Below are 14,118 nucleotides of genomic sequence, written 5' to 3'. Positions count from 1 at the left end.
GAGAAGAGAAGAATATAAGAGATGAACATGACAACATTTCAAGTACATGTTTTACCATCCTCCAACCATCTGTTCCAGACCTGCTCGTATTTAAGTGGGCATCCTCTACAGTAGGTGACCGCGATATTGTGTCAATCTCGCCGCATTTCTCAGCGAGATTTGACACCTGCGAGCCCCATCGCAGGAGCCAGCGCCGAGATGGCTCACTCATCAGGAAAGGAAAACTTTGTTTTCCTTCCGCGATGAGTGACAGGCAGTGCTGACAGCTGTCTGGTATGAATCCTGAGGCGGGAACACCGTGTCAAATTTTAAATGAAAAAACTGGCATGGGTTCCCCCCCAGGGGCATACCAGGCCCTTAGGTCTGGCATGGATTGTAAGGGGAACCCCCTACGCCGAAAAATTGGCGTGGGGGTCCCCCCAAATCCATACCAGACCCTTATCCGAGCACGCAGCCCGGCTGGCCAGGAAAGGGGGTGGGGACGAGCAAGCACCCCCCTCCTGAGCCGTACCAGGCCGCATGCCCTCAACATGGGGGGGTGGGTGCCTTGGGGGAGGGGGGCGCCCTGCGGGGCCCCCCCACCTCAAAGCACCTTGTCCCCATGTTGATGAGGACAAGGGCCTCTTCCCGACAACCCTGGCCGTTGGTTGTTGGGGTCTGCGGGCGGGGGGCTTATCGGAATCCGGGAGCCCCCTTTGATAAGGGGGCCCCCAGATCTTGGCCCCCCACCCTGTGTGAATGAGTATGGGGTACATTGTACCCCTACCCATTCACCTAGGGAAAAGTGTCAATATAAAAAAAAAACAGTACACAGGTTTTAAGAGTAATTTATTAGTCAGCTCCGGGATCTTCTTCCAACTTCAGGGGGTCTCCTTCCGACTTCTCCCGGTGTTTGGCCTCTTCTCCCGGTGTTCAGCCTCTTCTCCCAGGCCCCGCCACTATCTTCTTCCAGCTCTATTGCCAGCGAGGGGCCTGGTCTTCTGCCGCTGTCTTGTCGCCGCTGTCTTGCCGCCGCTTTCTTGTTGCCGCTGTCTCGCCACTTCTTCTCTTTTTCCCTGATGTTGACATGATGCTCTCTCCGGCTCGAATGCTGTGTGCGAGCTGCGGAGCCATTTATATAGGCGGTGACCCCGCCCCCTTATGATGTCATGGTCCCAGCATGCGCAGGGACTCTGGGGTCACGCCCCCTTATGACGCCAGAGTCCCTGCGCATGCTGGGACCATGACATCGTAAGGGGGCGGGGTCACCGCCTATATAAATGGCTCCACAGCTCGCAGACAGCATTTGAGCCGGAGAGAGCGTTGTGTCAACATCGGGGAAGAAGAGAAGAAGAGAAGAAGCGGCGAGACAGCGGCAAGACAGCGGCGAGACAGCGGCGACAAGACAGCGGCGACAAGACAGCGGCGGCGAGACAGCGGCAGCAGACCGGGTCCCTCGCTGGCAATAGAGCTGGAAGAAGATAGCAGCGGGGCCCGGGAGAAGAGGCCGAACACCGGGAGAAGATGCCGAACACCGGGAGAAGTCGGAAGGAGACCCCCGAAGTTGGAAGAAGATCCCGGAGCTGAATAATAAATTACTCTTAAAACCTGTGTACTGTGTTTTTTTTATATTGACACTTTTCCCTAGGTGAATGGGTAGGGGTACCATGTACCCCATACTCATTCACACAGGGTGGGGGGCCGGGATCTGGGGGCCCCCTTATTAAAGGGGGCTCCCTGATTCCAATAAGCCCCCCGCCCGTAGACCCCGACAACCAACGGCCAGGGTTGTCGGGAAGAGGCCCTTGTCCTCATCAACATGGGGACAAGGTGCTTTGGGGTGGGGGGGCCCCGCAGGGCACCCCCCTCCCCCAAGGCACCCACCCCCCCATGTTGAGGGCATGCAGCCTGGTACGGCTCAGGAGGGGGGGCGCTCGCTCGTCCCCACCCCCTTTCCTGGCCGGCCGGGCTGCGTGCTCGTATAAGGGTCTGGTATGGATTTGGGGGGACCCCCATGCCAATTTTTCGGCGTAGGGGGTTCCCCTTACAATCCATGCCAGACCTAAGGGCCTGGTATGCCCCTGGGGGGAACCCACGCCGTTTTTTTCATTTAAAATTTGGCGCGGTGTTCCCGCATCAGGATTCATACCAGACAGCTGTCAGCACTGCCTGTCACTCATCGCGGAAGGAAAACAAAGTTTTCCTTTCCCGATGAGTGAGCCAGCGCGACATGCACAGTACTCTGTGGCCGAGAACCAGCGCGATGGTATCGCGCTGGAAACACAATCTCGCGGTCAGGTACTGTATGTACATAAATCAGCTTCTTATATGGGAGAGTGTCATTGATTTCTTTTTTCCAACACTGGATTGTAGGGGGTAAGGCCTGCATCCAATTACGGGCAATCACTTTTCTCGCCAAGAATAGCGTTTCATGTAAAAAGGTACGGAGGGGTTTGTCGGCATCTAAGTCAGGTAGCAGACCGAGCAGACACATCTTAGGATCTAGGGTAGCCGGGGAGCCCATTGCGTATTACTTGTATCCAATACGCTTGAGTAGTTGGGCAGGACCATATGAGGTGATAGAAGGAGCCCGGGGTGTAGTCGCATAGTCGGCATCCTGGATTATACATGGGTTTGAAGCGCACTAACCTCTGAGGAGTCAGATATGTCCTATGTATAATATATAACTGTGTTAGGCGGTCTGACAGTTTAGGGGAAACTTTTTTAACATCTTCCTAGATCTCATCCCAATCCTCATCCTCAATCAGTCCAACATCCACCTCCCATCTAGTCTTAGCACTATAGGCCAAAGCTACGGAGTTGGGAGGGGACTATAAGGGATGGGTTAGAACCAGCAAACTGAGTTTGTATAGCATGGCGAAGTTGTAAGTACCTGAAAAAGAGGTGGTTGGGAAGTGAGAATTTGTCTTTTAGTGTTTGGAATGTTTTAAGTCCCGTGGTGGTCATAATCTGGTGTATATACAAGATTCCGTTGCGTATCCAAACCTCAGTGTCTGGGATAGACAACAGCTCAGGCATGCATGTGTTGAACCAAAGGGGGTGTGGGAATGAATCAGCAGAGTCCCAAGCTTTTGTAGTGCCAACCGCCACACCCTTCGATGATATGTCAACATGCCTGCTTTGTTTTGGGGAGTATGTCCTGTCGATGGGGCCCTTAGGACTGACTGAAGTGGGGTATGAGCAGGGTTATTAGGGTGTTCACAGATTAGTAGTTGGTATCTTGGTAGCTCATTCTTGTCAAAATGATAGAAGTGGGATAATTGGGAGGCAAGATAATAATCCTGAAAATCTGGAAGAGCAACTCCTCCCAATGTCACTGGGTTCTTAAGTATTTTCCAGGATAATTTATGTCTGCTGTGTCCCCATATAAACGAATTGACAATAGATTCAATTGTCTTGAAAAATGTTTGTGGTATATACAGGGGAGCATGCCACACCAGATAGAGTATTTTTGGGAGAAGTATCATTTTGACTAGACTGATGCGTCCCATGACACTCAGGGGTAGTCGAGCCCAATTTTGTGTCTTAGTCTTGATCAGAGTGTACAAGGGTTCAATATTCAGGAGTGTGTAGTCTGTAAGCGATCTAGTAATCTGCACACCGAGGTACTTGATTACAGAGACCCTGGGGAGCGTCAGAGGGGGGGATGTGAGTGCAGGGGAAATGGTCATTTGGAAGCATCTGGGATTTAGACCAATTTATGCTTAGGCCCGAGTGACTACCAATATGCTCTATGGAGTGGAGGGCTGCTACGAGGGAGGGACCCGAGTCGGCCAAGTAGAGGAGTGTATCATCTGCATACATCCCAATGTTTTCTTCCAGATTCCCTATCCTGAGGCCTCGAATATTGGTGTCTGCATGAACCATAATGGCCAACGGCTCCAGAGCCAATGCATACAGCATGGGGGAAAGGGGGCAGCCTTGTCGGGTCCCTCTCTCCAGCGGGAATTGATCGGAGAGCCAGCCATTTACCAACACCTTAGCCTTAGGGGATTGATACAGGAGCTGGACCCAGCGGACAAAGTTGGGGCCAAGTCCAAATCTTGAGAGGCACTCCCATAGGTAGTTCCACTCCACGGAATCGAAGGCCTTGGCGGCATCCAGAGCCACCACGACCCTCGAGCCGACTTCATCGTGGGACCCCTGAATATTCATAAATAGACGGCGAATATTCATAGCAGTATTCTTCCCTGGCATAAAGCATGTCTGATCAGGGAAAGAATGACCTGGATAAGGCGGGAGGCTAGAATCTTGGCAAGTATTTTAATGTCTACTGTAGTAAGGAGATGGGTCTATAAGACTCCAGGTATTTAGGGTCCTTACCAGGCTTAGGGATTACCACAATTTGAGCTTCTCTCATAGAGGGGGGTAGGATTCCCGTATCAAATATGGATTTGTATAGATCATGAAGTTTAGGGATTAAAATTTCAGAGTAGGTGGCATAAAATTCAAGTGATAGGCCATCTGAACCCGGAGCCTTAGATGTAGCCAGACAGGAGATGGCCTCAGAGATATCTTCCTTAGTAATGGGAGCTTCTAAAAGTTCACGTTGGGCATTAGTCAATCTAGGGAATTTAATTCTTGCTAAATAGTCTTTGGTATCTTGGGGAGTGTGAGTGACCCAGGAGGTGTAAAGTGCGCGGTAAAATCTCGCAAATTCCTCCGCTACTTGTTGCGGATCAGTGACGTCGTTCCCCTGGGGGTCAGTCAACAACACCACCGCCGGGGGACGCAAATCTAAGTGAGCAAGATATGCAAGGAGTTTGCCCGATCTTTCTCCGTACTCAAATACCCTTTGCCTACAGAAAAAGATGGGTTGCTTGGCCTTCTCAATATGTAGTTGGGAGACCTGTCGCGTCTGGATCTTGAGATTGTTGGCAGCGCTAGGCGAGGGGTCCCGGTGGAACACCTCTTCCAGCACCTGTAGGTGTTCTGTAGCCTGTTCGACAATGAGTTTCGATGATCGCTTAAGTCTATTAATATGTGTGGAGAGCAGGGAGCGGGCGTGGAGCTTAAACATCTCCCACACTACACCAGGTGCGGCTGACTCCCTGTTGGCTGTAAAATGGTATTGCAATTCAGTGGGGATATCATCTTGGTCCTGCAGGGCAGTCAGCCAAAATGGATTTAACCGCCAAGGAGGAGCAGGGGAGGCCTTGGGGAGCTAAAACGTTATCCAATAAGGGGCGTGATCTGAGAGTATTCGCAGAGCAAAGCCCGCGTCTCCCAGTTTAGGCGTCAGGGTCTTTGAAATTATAATAAAATCAATTTGTGACATTGTGTTATGACTGGCTGAGAAACATGAAAAGACTTTAGAGTGTGGGTGTTTGTGGCGCCAAGTGTCAACAAGAGCAAAATCAGTCAGTATCCGGTGTAGTCTGGTATGGGCCGGTGGGTTTAGGGGGAGGTCCGGTGTGCCCATTCGGTCTAGAGTGGGAATGAGGGTCATATTAAAGTCCCCCATCCACACTGCCGGTACAGAGGTGTATTGTGCCATAAAGGCAAGACCCTCCTTAATCACAAGTGAGTTGTATGGGGGGGATGTAGCAGGCTAGTAACAGAATAGGGGCTCCATTAATAGCGGCGTGTATAAATATATATCTGCCCTGCCGGTCCGTCTGGAGTAGTATTAGCTCAAACTGAACCCTTTTAGCAATCAGGACCGATACACCTCTGGAATAAGAAGTGTGGGTGGCGTGATATGCCCAACCAATCCAAGGTTTTTTAAGAGAGGATTGCAAGTGGCCCGTGACATGGGTCTCAACTAGGGTGATGATATTGGCATGTTGGGACTTAAGGAATGTCAGGGCGGCTGTGCGTTTAAACTTATTGCGCAAGCCCCTAACATTCCATGTAAGGAACTTCAGAGAACTCATGGTGGGAAAAGGGTATGGATAATGAACCGTGGCTGGACCAGGACCAGCAGAGCAGACATAGCCACATCAGATAACATAAAACACAATGATAACCAGTAACGACAGTGCATGTATGATAATAACATAGTACCTTTAGCGTAAATAAACAGTTGCAAACATGGTGGTGTGAGAAAAATAACAACCACAACATTTTCCCTCCCTCCCAGCCCAGTGCCACCCAAACTTGGCACAGACATAATATCCCATAACCAGGTATCAACTAGGAACATCCAACGTATAGGAACCGTTGGAGGCCAGGGACTTAATTTCAGAGGAGAATAGATACCCATAAGAAAAGGAATAAAAACAAAGGGGAAAAAACAGTCAAACCAACGGGAAATGAAGAAATTCACAAAAACACTAGGGGGGCGACTTCTTCTCTGAGAAGTGCATGGGGTGTAGGGGCCACAAAAATGTAGCGCCATTACAGTTACGCAGGGGGGGACTCCGCTTGCCATCAGGGTGATAGATAAAGTAAAGTAACAGAGTCTTGAATGACGATCGATCTGTTATTCTCTAAAGGCATCTCACAGGTAAGGGGGAATCGGGGAACATGAGGTCACTTGGAGACAGTAGGCACACTGTGAGATCCAGTATAGGGCTGGAAAGGATTTGCAAGTCCACCGTCCAGCTCCAGCAAAGGAGTACGTGCAAGGTGCCCACTGAGAGGCTCAGTAGTAAAGCAGTGGATGATATTGCTGGTAGAGGGAGAAAAAAGGGTAAAGTACTCACTGCTTAAAGGCTAAGTGATACATTCAATCTCGGTGATCCCTCTGGTCAATCCAAGCGGATGCTAATTCAGGGTCTTCAAAAAAGTGGGTTCGGCCGTCGCACTTGACAAGGAGCTTTGCAGGATACAGCATAGCATATTTGAGGTGCAGCACTCAGAGGCATCGTTTAACATCCTGAAACTTGGATCTTTGTCGTTGTACCTCATTGGATAAGTCCGGAAATACGGCCACACTAGTATTGGTATGGGGAATATTCCCCTTCTCCCTGGTCAGGCGGAGGATCTTGTCGCGGTCCCTGAAATTGAGGAACTTTGCTATCAGGGTACGAGGTGGAGCCCCCGAAGGAGGAGGACGGGCAGGGATTCGATGAGCCCTTTCCACCGCAAACATTACCAAGAATGCATCTCTGCCGAAGGTGGATGTCAGGAGGTTTTCAAGAAAACTTGCTGCGTCGCTGCCCTCAGCATTCTCAGGAAGGCCAATAAATCGGAGATTACATCTCCGGAGGCGATTCTCCATGTCATCCTGTTTTGCACTGATCTGCTGAAGCTGCCGGTGCACCTCATCAGTAGTATGTTGCAGGGGGTGCAATATATCCTCCGCTCTACTAATACGGGTCTCTGTCTCTGCCACGCAGTCCCGCAGGGTAGAGAGGTCTTGTCGGATAAGAGACACATCAATTTTGACTTCCTCGATTTTGGTGGTGAGCGTGCTCTGGCATAGGGTAATAGCATCTAGTACTTTGTTTGTGGCCGCCGTAGAATTTTCCATGGCCGGAGAGGAACCGGCACCATCTTTGGCCTGTTGGTCTTCTTCAAGGCGACGGTACTTGGCAAGCTTGTCAGTAGCCTCGGAAGCCTTTTTCGGTGGAGACATAGTGCAGAGGTGGTCGGAGGAATCTCGGGGTGTACTAATATGGCCGCTGCTTTCAGGGCCGAGTCCTCGGTGATCCCCTCTCTTCGCAGTTTTAGAGCGGCACAATAGGGGCTATAGATTGCGGCCAGAGGAATGCGAGGGAGGCAAAGATCAGTCTCCGGGGAGCCGAGCAGGCCGGGGAATCCTATAGGGCCATCTATGGGTGTAGCAAGATGGCCGCTGCTCCAGGGACCAGGTCGGGGCCTCAGACCTTCCAACCAGCTGCTACAGGGTGTAGAGATGCTGTGGCAGTGCCCACAGGTAATCCGGTGGTCATGGCAGGTAACCAGGAGTCTCTGGGGAGCAAGATGTGTGCAAGAGAATGTGTAGGAGCTGCCGCCGGGTGTACCAAGATCGCCACCGCTCCAGGGACCAGGTTGGGGCCTCAGACCATCCAGCCAGCTGCTACAGGGTGTAAAGCTGCTGTGGCAGTGCCCACAGGTAATCTGGTGGCCAGGGCAGGTAACCAGGAGTCTCTGGGGAGCAAGATGTGGCCAGAAAATGTGTAGGAGCCGCCGCCGGGTGCAGCAAGATGGCCGCCGCTCCAAGGATTAGGCCAAAGCCGCGGTCTGTCCTACAGTCAGTCCCCGGGTGGGGAGATCCGGCGATTGCCGCCGCAGATGGTGCTCCAGAAGGCTGGATAACCCCGATGGCCAGTCAGGGGACAAGGCAGGCTTGCTGGGCACTGTATTTAAGGTAGGATCGCCAGGATTAGAGCAGGATGGTGTTGCAGGAGTATGGGCAAGCGGAGCTCTCACTGCACATGTCCTACCCCATCGCTCTCCAGGCCACGCCCCCCACACACATGAACTTTAATGGCATCCCAGTCTTAGTCCGTAGGGTTCAATATTGAGTTGGCCCACCCTTTTCAGCTATAACAGCTTCATTTCTTCTGGGAATACTGTCCACAAGGTTTAGGAGTGTGTCTATGGGAATGCTTGACCATTCTTCCAAAAGCACATTTGTGAGGTCAGGCACTGATGTTGGATGAGAAGGCCTGGCTCGCAGTCTCTGCTCTAATTCATCCCAAAGGTGTCCTATTGGGTTGAGGTCAGGACTCTGTGCAGGCCAGTTAAGTTCCTCCACCCCAAACTCGCTCATCCATGTTTTTATGGACCTTGCTTTGTGCTCTGGTGTGCAGTCATGTTGGAACAGGAAGGAGCCATCCCCAAACTGTTCCCACAAAGTTGAGAGAATGAAATTGTCCAAAATGTCTTGGTATGCTGATGCCTTAAGAGTTTCCTTCACTGGATCTAAGGGGCCAAACCCAACCCCTGAAAAACACCCCCACACCATAATCCCCCCTCCCCCCACACCACAATCCCCCCTCTCCCCACTCCATAATCCCCCCACACCATAATCCCCCCTCCACCAAATGATTTGCAAGGTCCATAAAGACATAGATGAGCGAGTTTGGGGTGGAGGAACTTGACTGGCCTGCACAGAGTCCTGATCTCAACCCGATAGAACACCTTTGGTATTATTTAGAGCAGAGACTGCAAGCCAGGCTTTCTAATCCAACATGTTCGTTAGTATGGTGCTTTTGACAGCCAATTCCGATTTTTAGTCCGACAGAAGCTGGATGTGCAGACTAAACATTTTTTATCGTACGTGAACTCAGCATCTGATTTTTGTTTAATCAGTACAGTTTTTGCCTAAAATAAATTGTGAGAGCAATATTAGGCATGCTAAGAAACAAAAGAATATATACAAAACTATTCAACACATTACATCACTTCTGAAGTATTCTGTAGGAAGGGAATTTTCATATGGAGAGTAACCTCTTCACTTTCGATATGAGACTAGCATGCCAGAAAAAACAGACGAACAGTCATCCAAAAATCTGATCGTGTGTACGAGGCTTAAGACTGAGATGCCCTTAAAGTTTATGTGCTTGTAAAGGCAGGTGTCCCAATACTTTTGGTAATATAGTGTATGTCTAAACTACATAAACCTAATAATAATGGAGATAAATTTCATCTCCTGGTTGTCTCTATATATCACCAATATCAGACAGTTCTCTAAAGCTGTATATAAAAATATAAAACATTTAATATCTGCACTAAAAAACATGAACAACTTTGTGCAAATCGAATGAATGAAAACCAGCCGCCAGCAGGAAGTCTGATATAGAAGTACAAATAGTATAATATAATTCTATGTATAGAGCCCTACACTTAGTGATAAAATGTGTAATGAGACAAATGAGAAATCTTCAACCTACAATGTGTCCGAATACCAACACTTCTAATGTAGATGTGATAACTCCACCAATAGTGATCAATAATAAAAATGTAATGCATTTTCATACATGTGAGCAAGGGATGATCTCCTCCAACCTATTCATAGCTACTTCAGTCTGTATAACATATAATGTGCAAAAATACAATATCACCCGAGGTATCCAGACAATGGCCACAATCACATTACATAGAAAAGAAAAAGCCTCCATGTCACTGCCTGGACTCCATCATACACGGCTGCAGTCCGGAGTGGTGTGTGCTCTGAGTTCTGTGTATACTCGTTTATATGATGGAAGTGTACAATCTGTGATTCTATATATATTTAAGGATTATGCACTATGGAGGCTTTTTCTTTTCTATGTAATGTGATTGCGGCCATTGTCCGGATACCTCGGGTGATATTGGAGATACCCTGTTTCCCCGAAAATAAGACCTAGCGTGATTGTCGGTGATGGCTGCAATATAAGCCCTACCCCCCAAATAAGCCCTAGTTAAAATCCTTGTAGGTCTTATTTTCAGGGTAGGGCTTATTTTTGGGGAAACAGAGTAGGGCTTATTTGGGGGGTAGGGCTTATATTGCAGCCATCACCGACAATCACGCTAGGTCTTATTTTCGGGGAAACAGGGTACTACCTGGAAGTCTGACATTCTGTGGCACAGTCTGTTCTCATCGGCAGCCAGCTTGAGCGGAGTGGCGCTGCTGGAAGGATATAAACAAGCGTGTCTGGGCTTTGCTTGTGGGGACAAACCTTTTGGTAAGTGACATGTTTGCTCACCGATGTGGGGGAGGTTGATTGAAGTTGCTGCAAAGAGGTGGAAGTTGACCAGCATTCATATAATCCATCTGGATGAATCTCTGGTATTTCTGTTAGACCCCTTTCACAGTGAGACAGTTTTCAGACATTTTAGCGCTAGAAATAGCGCCTGAAAACTGCCTCCCATTTATTTGTATTAGTTATTTCACACTGGGGCGGTGCGCTTGTGGGATGTTAGAAAAAGTCCTGCAAGTAGCATCTTTAGGGCTTGTTATGAACATTATAAATATCACTCCCAAAACACCCCTACCCATTGAAATGAATGGGCAGCACTTCCAAAGTGCATTGAAAGCGCCACAAAACTGGTCTTTTTTCTTTTTTTGAAGCGGTGTTCCAGCCAAATGTATACTTTTTAAATAAAAATACCCATATAATACACAAGCTTAATGTATTTTAATAAACTTAGTCTGTAAACTAAGGTCCATTTTGTTAGTTTATAGCATTAGTTTGTTATTTTATAAACTTCCAGCAGGCTGTGGCCATCTTAAGTGTGGGCATCTGAAGCCAGACTGTATTTCTTCCTGGATCTTATCCTTGCAGATCTCGCACATGCTCAGTGCAGCACAAGCAGTGTGATAGGTTTCAGGTCAGGTTTCCATAGCTACGGCAGTGTCAGAGGAAGTTGCTGCCCCTTAGCTATGCAAACCTCTCCTCCTCTCCTCCCTCCAGGAACCAGGAAATAAATTACAATTGCATTATTTCTTGCATTGCCTACGTGCAAATGGTGTAGACAAAGTAAAGATTAATTTCTATGACATCACATCGCCCCGAGAAAATTGCATCACAACACCCCCCGCAAATTGCATCACATAGCCCCGTGCAAATCACATCACAACACCCCCAGCAAATCGCATCACATTGCCCCCAGCAAATCACATCGTACAGCTCCCCACAAATCGCATCACAACACCCCCGCAAATCGCATCACAACACCCCCCACAAATGGCATCACAACACCCCCCGCTAATTGCATCACAACACCCTCTGCAATTCGCATCACAACACCCCCCTGCAAATTGCATCACATTGCCCCCAGCAAAGCATATCACAACACCCATCACATGCCCCCATCAAAACTGCCCCATCATATTGCCACCATCAAAACTGCCCCATAAAAATTTCCCCCATCAGAATTGCCCCATCAAAACTGTCCCCATCAAAACTGCCCCATCATATTGCCACCATCCGAATTGCCCCTTCAAAACTGCCCCATCATATTGCCCCCATCAAAACGGCCTCCATCAAAACTGCCCCATCAAAATTGCCCCCATCAGAATTGCCCCATCAAAACTACTCCATCATACTGCCCCATCATATTGCCCCATCAAAACTCCCACCATCAGAACTGCCCCATCAAAATTCCCCCGTCAGAATTGCCCCATCAAAACTGCCCCCATCATATTGCCACCATCAAAACTGCCCCATCATATTGCCCCATCAAAACTGCCCCCATCAAAACTGCCCCATCATAATTGCCCACATCAAAACTGCCCCATCAGAATTGCCCCACCAAAACTACCCCTTCATATTGCCACCATCAAAACTGCCCCATCAAAATTGCCCCCATCAGAATTGCCCCACAAAACTGCCCCCATAAAAATTGCCCCATCATATTGCCACCATCAGAATTGCCCCATCAAAACTGCCCCCTTTTAAACTGCCTCCTCATATTGCCACCATCAAAACTTTCCCCATCAAAATTGCCACCATCAAAACTTTCCCCATCAAAATTGCCCCCATCAGAATTGCCCCCTCAAAACTGCCCCTATCAAAACTGCCCCATCAAAATTGCCCCCATCAGAATCGCCCCATCAAAACTACCCCCATCAAAACTGCCCCATCAAAATTGCCCCCATCAGAATCGCCCCATCAAAACTACCCCCATCAAAACTGCCCCATCATATTGCCACCATCAAAACTGCTCCATAATATTGCCCCCATCAAAACTGCCCCATCAGAATTTCCCCATCAAAACTGCCCCCATCAAGACTACCCCATCATTTTGCCTCATCAAAACTGCCCCATCATATTCCTCGATTATAGATCAGTACATGGTGTTACTGTCCCCTCCCCCGGTCTCAGTATGTAATCAGAGCTGAGATGCTCTAGCCGCCTCCCCTGCTGCCCATCACTGTGTATAAGAAGCTTTGGTAACCATGGCAACAAAAGCCTGGTTGCCCTTATTTAAAATGACACTGGCCGCCTTGCATCACATCATTTCCGGTTTTTAAATAATGTGATGCTACGGCCCAGCAATGCCTATTGTCTCCTGGGATTGAGGACAAACATCTCACAGGAGGCATTGCAGACAGGGGAGGAAATGCTGGGCCGTGGCCGAGGACAGGAAGTGCCGACTACTATACAGTATATAACAGTGAGTTTAAGGGAAAAATATGCCAATTCTTTATCAGCACACACAGCGGCTTTGGAGGGAAATTACTTTAAAATATGGGTGGAGCTCCACTTTAAGGTCCCGTTGTCACCGGCCCACTAGGGCACGAAAAGCGCAGCTAAATCACCACTAAAGCACCGCAAAAATGACCAGCGATTTAGGGCTGTTTTAGCGGCTCTGCAGTGTGAAAGGGGTCTTACTGCAAAAGTCACTGTATGGTGATTGGAAATGGAAGTAGTGGTGAATGGCTTGTAGGAAATCTGCTTTTACACATTTATGAACTTTCTTGATGTTTGTAAATTTATAAGATACATTTGTTGCTCTTCATGTTTATATATTTTTGTGCATTATATGTTATATAGATTGAAGTAGCTGCGAATAGCTTGGAGGAGATCTGCCCTTCCTCACATGTATGAAAGTGTATTTTTGTAGTGAATAAGATTGTTATATCTGATCCCTATTGGTGGAATTATCAAATCTAGTATAATATGGAAGACTGCAGCACTAGTATATAACATTCACACAATATAAATGTGACAATATAACAATAAAAGTGAGACTCCTCATCACAAAACTCCCTATAAGTGTATATATAACAATGGTATGGAGACTATTTCACTGATAACTAATGAAGAGAATTTATAATAAGCAGATATAAAATTAGTGCAGCAATATTAGTACAAATGTTCAAAAAGGTCCAAATAAAGAACGGTAATAAAATCTTCTCCACACCATAAGATCAAATCCTCCACCATGTTCTAAGGAAATCCCAAAGTACAATGGTGTCACTTTTAGTCAATGAAGTTTCTACAACCTGAGTGAGACTTCTGTGACCATCAAAGTGAATCCCCACAACTGAATCCAAGACTTAGAAGGTTGGAGGTGAAAGCCTAGAGGTCAGTGTGAGTGTGTATGGTCCAATCCCCATACAGGAATAATGAATGGATCACACCCTCATCCACTTCTCATGTCACATTTAGTAATTGGGGTCCACAAAAAGAGAAATCCTCCAATAGTGTAGATGATCGATCGTCTTTTATAAAGTGATCTCATATTAATGATTCCAATAAAGAGAAATGAGTTCCATTCATGTAGAGAATAGTTACA

At 48.0% G+C, this 14,118-nt stretch overlaps 2 protein-coding genes across 3 annotated transcripts in view; both read left to right on the top strand.

Moving 5' to 3' along the window:
- Positions 1–14,118, top strand: part of LOC141117699 (NACHT, LRR and PYD domains-containing protein 3-like) — a 2,363,088-nt gene that overhangs the window by 492,188 nt on the left and 1,856,782 nt on the right. The window lies entirely within an intron of this gene.
- The window catches only part of LOC141117702 (ribonuclease inhibitor-like), a 151,759-nt gene that overhangs the window by 10,431 nt on the left and 127,210 nt on the right, over positions 1–14,118 (top strand). The gene's annotated exons all lie outside the window — the stretch shown is intronic.

This window comes from Aquarana catesbeiana, linkage group LG13 (assembly GCF_042186555.1).
Source record: "Aquarana catesbeiana isolate 2022-GZ linkage group LG13, ASM4218655v1, whole genome shotgun sequence".
In the NCBI taxonomy this organism is placed as follows: domain Eukaryota; kingdom Metazoa; phylum Chordata; class Amphibia; order Anura; family Ranidae; genus Aquarana; species Aquarana catesbeiana.
Note: the sequence above shows the minus strand (reverse complement) of the source record. Positions and strands in the feature narration are given on the sequence as shown.